The 11158-nt window shown below is 45.9% G+C and overlaps 1 long non-coding RNA gene across 2 annotated transcripts; it reads right to left on the bottom strand.

Annotated features, from left to right (window-relative positions):
* Positions 1–4052: 4052 nt before the first annotated feature.
* Positions 4053–9617, bottom strand: LOC141567513 (uncharacterized). Of its 2 annotated transcripts, none has more exons than XR_012490187.1 (6): positions 9429–9617; positions 8116–8296; positions 7421–7582; positions 6817–6943; positions 5888–5931; positions 4053–4972 (listed from the first exon to the last, which is right to left on the bottom strand). It is a non-coding gene; the product is annotated as an uncharacterized LOC141567513 (long non-coding RNA). The 2 variants fall into 2 exon arrangements; XR_012490186.1 differs by having other exon boundaries at positions 7445–7582.
* Positions 9618–11158: the final 1541 nt, after the last annotated feature.

Here is an 11158-nt window from a genome sequence, read left to right as displayed (position 1 = left end):
TTAAATATATACAGTTTTTAATGCATAAAAGACATATCAATAAAGTCTAAAAGAATGATGTGTTAGTTCTTGAAATTCAAATTTAACAGCGCATCCTGTGTTTTGTTGGGCAACCCTGTCCCCAACCCGCCGTTGCTCTGGTGTCTTCTTCCTGGCGGTCCCCTCCCTGCAGGCAGGCTCTCTCTTCCTTCTGCTCTCTTCGTCTCCTCACCTGCAGCCTGCACAGGATGGGCTTTCTGCCTGAGACTCTCTGCCAGCCTTTTCCTCTCTGTCATTGCCTTGGACTAGTTAAGTGGCTTATCTTGATGAGGGGAAGTTGGGGGACAGTTTGAACTTCCCGTAAGCCACAGGCCTGCATCCCTCCACTCCAGCTGCCCTGCTGCAGGTCAGCACTGGTTTGCCCTCCCTCCAGATCTTTAATATCAGCAATAGCCTCCCAGCCGGGGCTCCTATGACAGTGTTTGCCTTCAAGAGCACAAATTAAAGTGATGCCACCAAAGGCAGTAATGGTCTTAGCAGAATCAACAGAGAGTATCGGGAATCCCCTGTTTAATATTAAGAGTGACTAAGCAGAGGCACTGCCCTTCCAGCCAGGCCTGTTCTGAATACCAGAGAGCCAGCCCTGAGTGGGCTGAGAGACAGGGAGAGGGAGGAGCCCCGAGCTGCCAGTCACCTGCTCAGCTCCCATGCCAGCCCTGTGGGGCTACGCGACAGAAGGTAAAGGTCAGGAACTCTCAGCAAATATTTAGAGGGCTATTCCCACGTCCGGTGGGTTTGGACACACGGTAATCCTCTTCTGGAAGGGCCCCAGTAATCCCTGAGCAAATGCCTGGCCTAACCGGTAACTCCATGGCTGAGCCAGCCCGTATCCCCTGGGACAGCCAGGGAGGGAGAAGGGGAGGCCCACCCCAGCTTGGGGCTTGACTAGAGAACACCTACTGGAGAATGCTTTAGTGTGAAACCGATGGGATTGGGGTGTACAATATTTTGTTAGCTATAAAAACATTTACAGAGGGGCGGCGGGTTAGCCCAGTTGGTTAGAGCGCGGTGCTCTTCACAACAAGGTTGCCGGTTCGATTCCCACATGGGCCACTGTGAGCTACACCCTCCACAACGAGATTGAAAAACTACTTGATTTGGAGCTGATGGGGGACTAGAAAAAAAACACTTAAAAAAAGAAATTTGTGGAGCATGTACTATGTACCAGGCTCTGAGCTATACGGGCTTCGGAGATGAAAGTTGTGGTCCTTCTCAGAACCCAGAGTCTGATGGGGGAGCTGGTCTGTAAGCTCTCCGAGGACAGGAGTTTGCTCATGATTGGATCCCTAGCAGCTAACAAGGTGAATGAATGAACAAAAGAATGGATGAATGACTTGTAACGCAATGGGGCCATCACCCCATCTCATGAGCCTCAAGGATGGCTTCCTAGGGATGGACTTAAAGAAGCGTCAGCGACAACCCGGCAGAGAGGTGATGGAAGGTTAGGCCCAGAAAAAAGCAACAGCATGTGCAAAGAGGGACCGTCCCGGGGGCGTGAGACTGAAGCTGGAGCCACCAGCAGGAGCCATGTCTGCAAGGTTCAGTTTTGAATGTGCTGAGTGTGAGGTGCTTGTGAGCTTGGGAGAGAGGTCTGGGCTGGACAAGCTGCTCTGGGAGATGGTCGGTACCTAAATATGTGGTTGGTAATTAAATACATGGAAATGAAGAAAGTCATCTAGAACAGTGGTTCACAACCAGGGGTGATTTTGACTCCCCGGGAAACATCTGGCAACGTCTGGATACATTCTTGGTTATCACAATCGGGGTAGAGGGAGAGTGCTACTGATCTCTAGTGGGTAGAGGCCACAGATGCTGATAAACATCCTGTTAGGCACAGGACAGCCCCCACAACAAAGATTTATCCAGCCCCAAATGTCAGTAGTGCCGAGGTTGAGAAACCCTGGTCTAGAGCAAAGAGTACGAAGAGAGTCTAGGAAGGAACCCTGAAAGCTCTGACATTTAAGGGAGAGCAGGTAGATGAGGAAGGAGTGATCAATGGAGAGGGAGGAAATGAATACAAGAAAGGAGGAGACAGGCAAGCAGGAAACAGCGACCCCAGTTAGGACACAGCAATGGGGAACAATGACATACCTTTCTTAGTTGAGATCTTCTCATTTTCATTCTTCTGGCCCAAGTGAGACCTATGGGCAGCCCAAATTCCAAGTACCTGGAATACAGAATGACCCTCAAGGTAGGCAGTGTAGCCAAGGGAAAAGGACACAAGCCCCAGCACTTTTGAACTATGTCGCTTAGGCAAATGGCTCAGGCCTCCTAAACCTCAGTTTTTTCATCTGGGAAATGGGTTTGGGATGGTGATCAGGTGAAAAGATAAATTTAACACATAGTAAATGTTCCATTTTTCTTCCTTTCATTTATTATCTTGTGGCAGGCTTGCTTATGAGTTATTCTTAGATGTTTATTCAGTCTATTCTCAACTTTGCCAAAATGCTACTGAAAACAGGACTGGTCTTTGGGTGACGTCTCTGGCTGCTTCCTTGCCTTGCAGATAAAGTTTGGCTAGTTGTTTTCCAGGCTGTTGATGTGAGCTATTTGTGAAGCATGTTCCCTCTGCCAACCATTTCTTTCTTTCCTGACCGCCCCCTAACCCCAGCTTTCTCTTCCCCCTCATTCTTTCGTACTTTGCATTAAGTATGACCCCAATGGTGGGGCCAGGTCCTCTGTGATACACCTGGGCTTTTTTTTTTTTTTTTTTTTTTATCATAGGAAGCAGGAAAAAAGTAAAAAGTCACCAGATTGGAAACTCTTTGAGGACCAAGGCATACCAGACCTTTTCAAACTTTCTCATTGACATTACTCAGCAAAGGACGATAAACTTGACCCACCCTTCATCCAGCCTCCCAGGCAGGGTTTGGGGTGTAATGGGGGCAAGGATTAGGCGATATACTCCAGGAAAACGTTTTTTGTCAAGTCCCCTGTTTGATCTCAACATTTTAATAAATTAAAATTCTAGTTGTTAACATATAATAATATGATGTTCATTTTAATATAAGAATACAATTTTATATTCATTTTTAGCTGAGTTTTATGGTCTCTCACCGTCCCCTAACCCATTAGTTTTCCCAAGGTACTGAGATACACCATCATATAATCTCAGGAGGACCGGAGTATCTCCCCTTGAGGTCAGGTTCAACTTGATCTCGACAAAGACCCACATGCGCTCCTTGGGTACCATATACCTTTTGGACATCGGACAGACTCCTAATGAGGAAGGGGACGATGAGGAATAAAGGCCAACAGCCATGGGGAGCATTAGTCTGGAAGAAAGAATTCTCCTGGGCAGATCCCGGAATTCTCCACAGCTCTGAAGAGAATTTGATTTTTTTTTTCCAACTAGAGTTTTGGTGGTTAACAGACAATGTCACCAACTTATTTTGGAATCTTACTGAGGGCGCTTGATGTCATTTCTGTTTGGTAATGGTTTGGCCATCTCAGGTATTGAAGTTGGAGGTGTATGTTTGCCTACCCCAAAGCCGTTCATTCCAGACACCCTCTGCAGTAGCAGACATGGCCAAGCGAACTGGCTGTCAGGGCCTCCCAAGAATGACGTTGGGGAAACACACTGTCAAAGACAACGTCCTCGTCTTTGTCTCTTGAGAAAGAAGTCATCCCCAGGTTGCTCAGGCCCGGAGGGAGTTGATTCTTTGACACATCACATGCATTGCAGTCAAGTTCGCAGAGATTCCAAACAGCGATTGCAGTTTCCTCCCAGAAAAACAATGTCTGCTTATTTTTTGCTCATGTGAACAAAATGGCTCATAATTTACATAATTAAAATTCCGGTGTCTTTCAGATCATAACAATGGGTAATTAACATTGTTACTTGTCAGCTGGGAACTACCTCGGGAGGAGGCTATCCGAGCCCGGCCATTTTTATTTTGGGCCACATCTCGTGGACAATCGGGGCTAATTGAATCACCCCCATCTCATCGGAAATTAATGGAAGAACATTGCACGTCACTCTCCGGGCTCGCCATTGACTCAGAAAGGCTGCTGCTCAAACAAGCCTGTGCGAGATCAGAACCTCAGCTCCGTGTGGAGGATGGTGGCCTGACAGTCTAATTTAGGAGCGTTGCTTAAAATCTTAATCAGTGCATTGAAATTAACAGAGGCGAGTTGCGACACCATGTTTGTTGTTTATGGTTATCATTTTTAATAAACGTTAAAATGCTTTTACAGGTGTGGGAAAAGGCACATCCGTGGGACACTGCTCTCCTAGGTTTGTACTTTCTATCAAGAAAAAAAAAAAGTCATCGTCGAGAATGAAGACGTAACATACTCATCAGAGCTTGCCTTCCTTTTATTTTGTGGTTCCCTGAAAGCTATCTGCAATCTTAAGCCGGGGGTCCATCTTCCCTGTGCAAGCGATATCTTGATTGACACATCTCCAAATAAGCTTGTGAATAGCTCTCCGTATTAGCCTCAGAATAATTCAGATGTCAAATTACGGCTTGCAGACTCCTTGACTCCTCTCGGGCCCCAGAATGGATTTTTTAAATATTTGGGAGAAAATATTAAATTTTGTTCAGGTTGGGTCAAAGTGCATATCACTGGGTAATAAAGAATCACAGAGGCTTTTTGAGCAGGGTGGGGGCTGCGTGGATTTTATTTTGTGCAACAGCTGTAGGTCAGGCTGAGCCCTGGTGAGCAGTGTGGAGTTTGCGAGCCTGTGGCTTTCGGCATCTTGGCAGTTGGTGGTGGGTTCCCTTTGGACAGACAAGGGAACCAGAAAAGAAAGAAGGGAAAAAACGCAAAGCGTTTTCTCTCTGTACAGGACTCCTGTCTGATGTCATCTGTAAATATGCAACGCAGGTCTAATTGCGCCTCTCTCTAGCAGGGACGGACGATGAGATCTTAGTTACTTGTTTTCATCACCCTTGAAAGGGCACTTGCCGAATCAGCCCGTATTCCCGTCCTGCAAACCACACAGAAGCATTTCTCACAAGGGACAAAGGCAAAGCAGAGCTAGCCGGCAGATAATGACCACTTTTCATAACATTTGTTGGATGCTCTGGAACGTGTGGCTGAGAAAACCTCTCGTTATTACCGGCTGTTTTTGCAGCTGTAAATATTTAACCAAGAATGCTACCTGCTTTGTGGAAAGACTTGCTAATTACCCCTGCTTCCCTCTATAATTACATATTGTTATAAAATTCCATGATAATGACACAACTGTGTCTTCTTCATGCAAGGGGTAAATTTATACCAAGTCGGCACCTGAATTTCCATAAGCAATTAGTCGACACATTTACATCCCTGTGTTTTCCTGTGATTTTATTGAAATGAAAGCTAATGAATTACATCCAATTACAGCCAGCAGACAGCTAGCAACTTGATGTGCATTTGGAACCGCAGTTCCACTTCATAAGCAAAGTGAGGAAGAGAACCATGCTGCCGCTTACTGCACTTGAAGCAGCCTGAAAAATTAGAAATGCCTGCCTGAGAGCAGCCACTCTGATGAACAGCCCTTATTGGAGTTGGGGGTTCTCTCGACAAAATGCTTTTCGAAGAGGTGCACATTTCTAGTCTAATGAATGTAAAGTACCGCTCCTGGCGTGGAGCCTGATTATTGGTGGAACATCTCTATAAAAAATAAGTCTCCCCAGGTGCCATAATAAAACCCGAGACAATAATCCATAGTTTACAGAGTTTGTTGAGGAGAGGGAGAGATAGAGCCCTGGAATTCAGGAAATAAGAGACAAATAATATCCTTATCTTTACTTGAAAACATGGGCATTCCTACTCTTTTGGAAATCTCAGCTCTCCAGGAGATATAAGAGACATATCCCTTCTCTAGGTTACAGAAAAATAAAAAAATAAAGAGGTTTACCTGCTTTAATCAGGACAGCATTCAAAGATACAAAGCCACAGTTCCTGAAAAAACAAAACAAAGTAAGTGGTGTGGTGATACAGACACTTCCAAAATGAACGTGTCTCAAATGAACAAATATGCAGGTTTTGTTTTCTTTTCCTTTTTGTTCCCTCGCCATCTTTTCTTTGCACCCCTCTTCTCCCGGTGTATAAACGCAGACATCTCAAAATGTCAAAAGCAGAGAAGTGACCCATCCTTTAACAATGCAGGGGATGATCATGCTCCCATCTCTGCGTCCTTTCAGACGCAAACACAACTCCCAGGTTTACAGGCTCTCCAGAACAGTTTTAAACTTCATGACGAATGTACTTATGTATGTGCAGTGGTCATGACTATTCCTACTAGCACTTTAGTAAGTCTGAGGGCGTAATTATACCAGGCAGGGAGAGGATAATCAGTGACAGCCCTGTCACCAGGCCAGGGACCAGGAGCTGATAGGTTCTGCTGCCCAGTCCAGTCAGGAAACTATTCGATTTCCTCTCAGTGGCAGGGCTGGAGTGTGGCTGCCTAATGGTTTGCTGTCGATACAGTAAAAATGCTAACCATCTTTACATCTAATCCATTCTGAGAGGGCTCTTTACATAAACGGTATTCCAGTTCTTCATTTTCAGAAAAGCCAATCAAATAAGATTGAACCACACAGGCTTTGGTACAGTGTGTTTTGTTAAGTGTGTGTTTTTTAAAAACCACAATGATTAATTTTGAAACACGGCATTTTGTGTTAAGTTGTCTTTGACTGTTTTCTTCCTCGTTTTTTTTTTTTTACAGGCTCTGAAAATCAATGCTATGCTTCACTGCCATCTATCTTGATATAGTAATAAATTAAGTGGGAAGTATTGATATTTTTGACGGAGCTTTTAAAATTTACATACTAATGACAATTATACCCTTGTGACTGTTGATTTCCGCTGCTGTTGACTGCTCATGACTTGGGAAAATGGCATCTGAGTTTCGCCTGTTTGCGCTGATGTTCCTTAGTGACACGGGCACCTCCATCCACGTCTCAGGTGAGGTCTGTGGGAAACACAGTCCCAAGACAGGGAGAGCTCAGAATGCCTTACCCATCTGCTATCTTTCTTGCTCTCCTGAAGAAGCTCCATAAGAACCCCACCACGGACAGGCCGACAGGCCGGATGACCACAAGCTTGGCAATGAATGGATGACCACTAGGGTGGTATCCAAATATTGAACAATGGTGAGCAATGGGGCTGGATGACCATCTGCTTTGCCAGATGTTAACCCCATTGGTGCTACATTGGGGGGAGGGAGAAGGTTCTGGGGAAAGGTCAGGGCACTAGGCAGCAGAAGACTTAGGAGAAATGGCTATTGACCAACTGGTACAAGATGTCCCGATATTTAATACTGGTGCAGACTGGGTCAATTTGAGCTCTGAATATGAGCCCTCCCCCAAACTTAGGAATCTTGGGGAGGTCACAGAAGTAGTATGTGCCCTTCCCATTCCTTAAGAAAAACAAATTAGAATTTCAAAACCTTGACACTGAGTGTGTTGCTTACGCCATGCTTCCAAACTGTTTCTGACAAACTCTGAGTTTGGGCAGAAATTCAGACGTCCACCACTGGCTCTCCTCTTGCCTTCTCCTTCCCTCAGCATAAGTTAGGGCATCTTCTCAGCACTGGGCAGGGGTGTTGGTTCTGAAGGGGAGACAAAGCCCCGGCAGGGATGTAATTAAAGGGGCAAGGTCAGGGCAGCGATATGATTTTATTTCATGAAACCGAATCCCTCTGGACAATCTGACAGCCCCCCCACACACACACAGGGAGAGGACCAAGAAAAATACCAAGAAACTGGCACATAGGCCTCCACTTCATTTGAACAATTATTTGGAGGAACTGGGACAGCCTTGAAGCTAACAACAGTTTATTCACAGAGATTAATTTGTCAGTAATATTGATTGTCGCAGGGCTGATTCATTCTAAGATTCCACAAGGCCCAGACGGCAGCTACTCATGCGTGATTTCTCCCTGTAGAATTTCCAGATTGTTTGAGGAGGCAAGTCCAGGAGACACCCCACAGCCAGTCCTGCCCGAGGAGATAGACACTGCTGGGCCCATCCCCAAGGCAAGGGGGTGGTGGATTTTGTTTACACATCTCCAAGACAACTGTAAATTGTTTGTTTACATACGGGGTCTTTTTTCCCCCCCTCTAAAGCAGGTCACCCAGTTACCCAGTGGTCCAGGCGCCTCGTGTGTAGAGGAGCCAGTGGAGCTTTCCAAACTCAACCTGAAGTCATTATGCAGGATTATCCAAATATTAAGGCTGCTGAAAGTTGGGCTTCTCGGGTTTCCTGCTGCTCAGAGATTGCTCGGTTACATCCATCCGTCCAGGAAGTGCCTTTGCAAGAGTGTCTGTAAAGAAAGGAGCGAACATATGAGAGGTGTGGAGGAGCACTCACTTTCATCAGAGGATCGGCTTTCAGGATGATTTGGGAGCCCAGAGCGTCATTGTGTTACACTCCGCACTGAAATGCGCCTTGTTCCGCTCTTTGTCTCCCCCCTCCCCCATCGTTTCTTTGAGTGTTTTCGAAAGAAAAAGAGGTGTGTTTTTTTTTCTTCTTCCAAATTGCGCTGGGAGGCAAATTCTTGAACGGTGTAATAGAAAATGTTAGACAATATTCCTTACCGGAGCTATTGACATTTTGGATAGTTGTGACACTTTGATTTTTCTCAAAACATATGGATCAAGCCTGGCTGCATTATTGGACAGGAAGTCCTGATGAAAGACCTTCCTTTATCTTTCTTTGTATTGCCCCCCCTCTGTTTGTTCGTGGCTTTCTCTCTGAATATAACCGTGGTTTTCTTAAGCTGTCCGGGGAGTCGTTATTGCCTTACTAAATATTTCATGGTGCACAGCACACCATACCTGCCAACTGTCTCTTATTTGTTGTCAGAAATAAAGGGTTCATTCTTCGGAGAGGGAAGGAAAAGATCGCAGGTTTTATTCTATTGTTTTTATTTTAAAGTGTCTCCGATGCACCAAAAAAAAAAAGAAGAAGACTGCATGGCAACACAGCAAATCTAGGAGTTGTGCTCTTTTATGTGCCGAGGACGCGGCTGGCCATTTATTTATTTATTTATTTGCAGCTTATTTATTTGCTGCGCACTCTTTTCTCTGATTTCCAGCACTTGTTTCCTTGCAGTTTCCCTTCCTATTTGTTCAAAAGGGAAAAGTTCAAAGCAGCTCTGTCAGCTGAGGGAGAAGCCTGCTGAATACTAACCCTCCAGCGCCCGCCTGGGCTGACCTTGAGAGGGGAGCTGTAAACGGTTCCATTGCAAACCCGCATGTGTGTTTTGTTAGACCAGGTCGGGAGGGGTCAGGGCTCACCTGAGGCCAGTAGAGCCCAGCCGACCTGCCGGAGCAGCGGGGTAATGCATTTTTAAAAGGGACATTCTCGCCTCTGAATGGGCCTAATATGGTCTCTGTTTAAAAAGCTGTCAGAATCCCAAGCACACACTCCATAAAATATAAATAAGTACTTACTGTTTGCAGATGTTGCTTGTTTTTCATAATGTTTGTATTTGAAGTCTCGAATCCTCACTTCCTGTCAGGCTCCCTCATGCCTCTCTCCTCCAGTTTCCCAAGGAACAAGGGGGAACTTCAGATCGCAATTTCTCAATGAAGACGCTTTCTGTCAAATCTGTCAGCGTGCCTGGCACAATTAGCATTCTCTTTCTCTTTCTCTCTCTCTCTCTCTCTCTCTCTCTCTCTCTCTCCACAGAGGTTTTTCTCCCCACAGCTTTACCTGGGCCTGGAGAGCCACCTCTTTTGTTAGCAGCATTTGAAAGACGCTTAAGTCTCAGGAAAGTGTGATTTTTGAGGCCCTGAAAAGCGATGCTGTAACTCAATAGGACTGTAATCTGCATACTTAGATTAATTGGAAAGAATTAGGAACGGGACTACGGGGAGCCTCCATCATCGGTCCTGGGGAAATTTGTAGATGGGCCCTCATACGTCTTTGCCATATCCATCCCAGGAGTCCCGTTGATAAATTCATGTGCAGGTGTCTGATTAATTTATACATGCGTTTGGCTGTATCTGGATGGTTTGTCCCCTGAATCTGGCCCCACGATTCCTACAGTGGTCTTTTTCTTGCCTCCACCGCACAGTTGGAGCTCACCCCCAGCTCCAAAGATTCAGGGTGAGGACCTGGAGGGGTGAGGTGGCGCAGGCTCCTTCTCTGGGTCAGGTGTAAGCTCTTCTCCCGCCTCCTGCCTCCCTTCTTAGCTTCTGCTCTGGTGGGGGTGATGGGTGACAGGTGGGACCTCGCAAATCATTTTACATGACAAAGCCAGGAGGTCATTTATTCCAGAGTTCCCGATGGACCATGCGTGAAGAAGACTGTAGAAGTTGCTATTTGTTCTGCAGCCCTCCTACGATTTGCCCGGACATTCTAATAACCCACTCTCTGGGGCCCCACCACGCAGACTTAGACAGCAACGCGTGAGCTCTTCCTGCAAAGCCTGTGGACTGGCTGAAACCGGTGGTTTAGACTTGTATGTTTTTACCTACTCATTTTTTTACTGTTTATGTAGTCCTCTGGTTACAAAGGCCAGCACAGTCCCCATTTCTCAACCCCATTCCTGTCTTTACTTAGAAAGCGGTGGCTTGGGAGGGCCCCACTGCGCGGTTCCAGCTCTACCTACACAACCCTCGGTCCTTAGTCCCTCAGTCTGAAGCTGGCCATCATCAATAGCCTCAAGAAGTGATAGCCGGCTGCCCCAATCCCAAGTGACTGCTGACAATCAAGGAACCCATCCACCCACTTTAGCCAGAAATTCATGACAATGCCATTCACTTGCAAGTTGCTTTAATATCTATTATTTTAAAAAAAAGAAGAAAGAAAGATAAAGAAAAGGAAAAGAGAAAGAAAAAAAAAAAAAAAAGAGGAGACACACGCCACGCCTTCCCTGGTTTCTCCTCAGTTTCAGGAGGATGTGATAATGAACACACGCCCAGGACGGCCTGCCTCCGTGCTGGAATCAGGTCAGTGGGGTTTGCTTCATCTTTAAAGCACAGCGACCATAAATCAAGATGAAAATCCTTCAGCCCCAAAGCCTTACCAATTGATACAATTTGAAAATGGGCAGCCGGAGAGGCTGGGGAGAAAGCTGACATGATGACTTTTATAATAGCAGAACGTTTAAGGTTATAGAAATAAAAGGAAGAGGAGGAAATCAGGCGCGTTGATCTCTGCCTTCAGGCTCTCTCAG

Source organism: Rhinolophus sinicus, linkage group LG11 (genome assembly GCF_036562045.2).
Source record: "Rhinolophus sinicus isolate RSC01 linkage group LG11, ASM3656204v1, whole genome shotgun sequence".
NCBI lineage: Eukaryota > Metazoa > Chordata > Mammalia > Chiroptera > Rhinolophidae > Rhinolophus > Rhinolophus sinicus.
Note: the sequence above shows the minus strand (reverse complement) of the source record. Positions and strands in the feature narration are given on the sequence as shown.